Below are 4026 nucleotides of genomic sequence, written 5' to 3'. Positions count from 1 at the left end.
TAATCAATGGCCAGTTAATTAGAAGCATTAAACTCAGAATAAATCAGATAAACAAAAAGAGAATTGCATTAAATTAGCATGGACAAACAGCATAGTTCGGAAATAGGTTACATCGTTTTCCTAGAATAAAGAAAATTTAGCTCATGCTAGAAATGGAATTCAACATAAACGAATTCACCATAATTGTTCTGAGAAGATGGGAAGAAGAAAATAAACACTGAAAAATCCTCCTTGCAGCCTCAACTCGTCGTCAAAAGCTCAAGGGAACGATTCAATGCTTTTCTCCCGTCCGTGCTCGTGTATGAATCCAACGTACGTGCAATAAATTGAAATTTAGTCTCCAAAACAAATGATTTGAATCCCTCTAACTATGTTTTTCTCTCCCAAAGAGTGTTCTCCAGTCAAAACTCGCGGCTCTAGAGTGAAAAATGGCTTTTATATGGTCCCACGGCGGAAAACCTAAAATCTGTCAAAATACGATGTTCGCTCGAGCGGGGTGTCGAGCGTGTGTCGAGCGTTCGACTCTGCCTGATTTCGCTCGAGCGTCCTATCGAGCGCACATCGAGCGTTCGACTCTGCCTGATTTCGCTCGAGCGGCCAGTGTCTCTGCTCGAGCGATCTTCGTTTTTCAGCAACCCGCTCGAGCTCCCTGTCGAGCGGCAGTCGAGCGTTTGAATCTGCCTGAATTCGCTCGAGCGGCCAAAAGCCTCCGCTCGAGCAAACTTGTAAAATCTGCAATATGAAATTTTGCAAGCCATCAATAGTTTCCCGGATGAACAGCTGTTTGTGGTTGGTAGAGCTCCCTGGTATGCTGACATAGTCAATTATCTGGTAACTGAGAGAATGCCTTCTGAATGGTCCACCCAAGATAAGCGTCGGTTTCTCTCTGAGGTACGACACTTTTATTTTGATGATCCATATCTTTTTAAATATTGTTCGGACCAATTGATTTGAAGATGCATTCTTGATGATGAGTTTTCTTCTGTTTTGAGATTTTGTCATATGGGTGCATGTGGTGGTCATTTTTCAGCAAAGAAAACAGTTTCAAAAATTTTGCAAAGCGGTTTTTACTGGCCTTCCATGTTTAAAGATGCTTATAATTTTTGCAAGGCTTGTGAGTCTTGTCAAAAATTGGGATCCATTAGCAAAAGAGACATGATGCCTCTTTCCCCTATTCTGACTTTAGAAATTTTTGATTGTTGGGGAATAGACTTCATGGGACCTTTTCCGGTTTCTTTTGGAAACACATATATTCTTTTAGCTGTGGATTATGTTTCAAAATGGGTGGAGGCCATTGCTTGTAAAACAAATGACCATCATATTGTCCTAAAATTTTTGCAATCTTTGTTTGCTCGTTTTGGCATGCCAAAAGTTATTATAAGTGATGGGGGTTCTCATTTTTGCAACAAACCATTTTCTACACTTGTGAAGAAATATGGTATTACACATAGAGGTTCTACCTGACTCGTGGTCGAATGTGCTTCCAAGTGTAGAAGTGTCAAGTTGTATTAAGGATAAGTCCATAATCGTATTCCACAGGGACAATGGGTTATCAAAGCGTATAGGAGATTTGTGAGTAACAAATGAATCAAGTATGAGTGATGAAAATAAAATTCAAATGCAATGAAAAAAAAGATAATCGAAGTTAAAATAAGAGTTTCTTAAGAAAAACAAATTAACGAACACTTGGGTTGGGTATGAGACTCTCTTTATTTCGGATTCTAGATAATTTTCTCGATTAACAATCCAATCAAGGCACTGCTAATCGGAAGATGCAAATTTAAGCTTAAGTTTTGCAATATTTTCCTAATGGATTTTCTATTTTACTAGCCGAACACACATTAACAAACAATCGAGAGAAGCCTTGATAATTTTCAACCTTTTGTTGTGCCTTACGTCAACAACAAAATAAGAGCAAGAGCTTCAATCTATTTTCAATTTAAATCCAACTAGTAATATAGTGAAATCAACAGTCAATCACAAAATATTGCATCAAACTAGAACCTAAACTAAATTAAATCTCATTCCACAACCCAAGTTTAAGAAATTAGTTACACATGATATTTCTATCAATAAAAATTAATCTAAGTTGAACCATGATAAAATCTAAGAGAAAATTTTCAAACAAAATAAATCCTAGAGATGCTGCCACTGCCCGTAGGAAAACAGACACTAAGCTGAAAACTGAAATATAAATTGAGAAAATAAAATGAAGAACAAACCTCCAAAGAAATGAAGAAACAGCCGAATGGAACTTAAAAGAAAGGTCTTAAGAGAAATAAAATAAAATAAAAACAATCAACACTGCTGTCCAACCAACCGGAAATAAGCCAAGATCACCGATCAAATAAACAAAAAAACCTGAAAGAAAGAATTAAAACTCTGCTGCAGCTCTATGAAACCGAAAAGAAAAGAGAGAAAATAAAACTCTCAAAACTGCCTAACGTCCCAACGAAAAGCAAGAAAAAAACTTCAAGCTAAGCTACTCCACTGTCTTAAACGAAAAAAGAAAGAAAGAAGGTCTCCCTCTGTAGCCGAATGAATATGCAAGAAACAATGAAACAAGTTTAAGCTACTGCTGTAGCCGAATGAAAATGAAAAAAAAAACAATGAAAACTAAATAAAACTGGCTGCCCAGCATCTGAAAACTAACAACTCCAAAACTAAAATGAAAGATGAGTCCTTGGTCTGGAAAACTCCTCCAGCCCGAACCCCCTTGAAATGAAGCAACAAGCAAGATAAATAAACTGCCCCCGTTTGAAACAAAAAAGGAAAGAAAGAAAAAAATAACTCCAAAAGCTACTCTGCTATTGCTGCACGTTCATCTGTGAGTTCCAGCATCTTGTTGTCTTCAACTTCCTTCCATCTCTCAGCTTCACATGCCAAAAGCTTCCACCAGCACATAACTAATCTGCTGCACGTCCAGCTGCTGCATGTGTGCATGGGAATGCTTTGCTGGTCTGAATGATGTTGTCTGCTGTAACGTCCGAGTGATCTGCATGTGTCTGAATGCTTTCTGCACTTTTCTGCATGTGTGCATGTGTGAGTCCACTGCATGGTTGCATTTTCTGCATGTGTGTTGTGTCCAACGTGATGATGCTTGTGTGCTCCTGCTGCATGTGTGCTGTCCATGTGGTCCGAATGGTCTGCATTGTTTGCATGTGCATTGTGCTTTTCCTTGCTGCAGCAGCTGCTGCAGATCCGAGTGAGTGGGTGTGCTTTTAGCATGTGTGAGTTTGTGTTGCAACGTGCTGTCCAAGTGGTCCGAATGGTCTGCATTGTTTGCTGTTTTGCTGTGTGCATTTTTCTGCATGTGTATTGCCCAAACTACCCTTGTTATGAGAGGAATAAAAAATGGAATATTTATTATCATGTGAAGTTATTGTATTATAAATCTTTTTAAGCACAAAAATACCAGAATTTATCAATTGACTCAAGTATTGTGATCTATTGCATAATTAAGTACTTAAATCATTTTTTTATTAAACAATTTATTCACTTAAGTAACTTAATCATGCAGTTTTAGCGCTTCATCACACCCCCCAACTAGCTTTTTGCTAGACTCTTAGCAAATAAAGTGAATGAATTCATGTGAAGGTGAGTTTTCCAACTACAATTCCAAAAGAAGTTCGAGGATCACATGCCATGAAATAACTTGTTGAGTTTAAGAACACTGGAGATAGATTAATATGAATTTTGTATCAACTGAGAGATTTATACACCATTTAGTTAATCAACCAAGGGAATTACATGTAACAAAGCTTGCTTTCTTTCAAGTGCATGGAAATGGGGTTAGAATTCCAAGATCGACTACCAAGAGACATTAACAGTTTCAATCACAACAACCAATCTGAGAAAACCACATGGTCTTACTCTAATTCAAAACCATTGTAGTGGCGGCTTTCACGCTATTACACTTTGAAAGGCGCCTACTTCTTCTTTTCTTTTCTTTTTTGTAAGGGCCCCAGTAATAGGCAGCCTTTTCCACTACACAAATGTAATTTTTATTTATTTATTTTATGTTTT

Source organism: Carya illinoinensis, chromosome 10, assembly GCF_018687715.1.
Source record: "Carya illinoinensis cultivar Pawnee chromosome 10, C.illinoinensisPawnee_v1, whole genome shotgun sequence".
Lineage (NCBI taxonomy): Eukaryota > Viridiplantae > Streptophyta > Magnoliopsida > Fagales > Juglandaceae > Carya > Carya illinoinensis.
Note: the sequence above shows the minus strand (reverse complement) of the source record.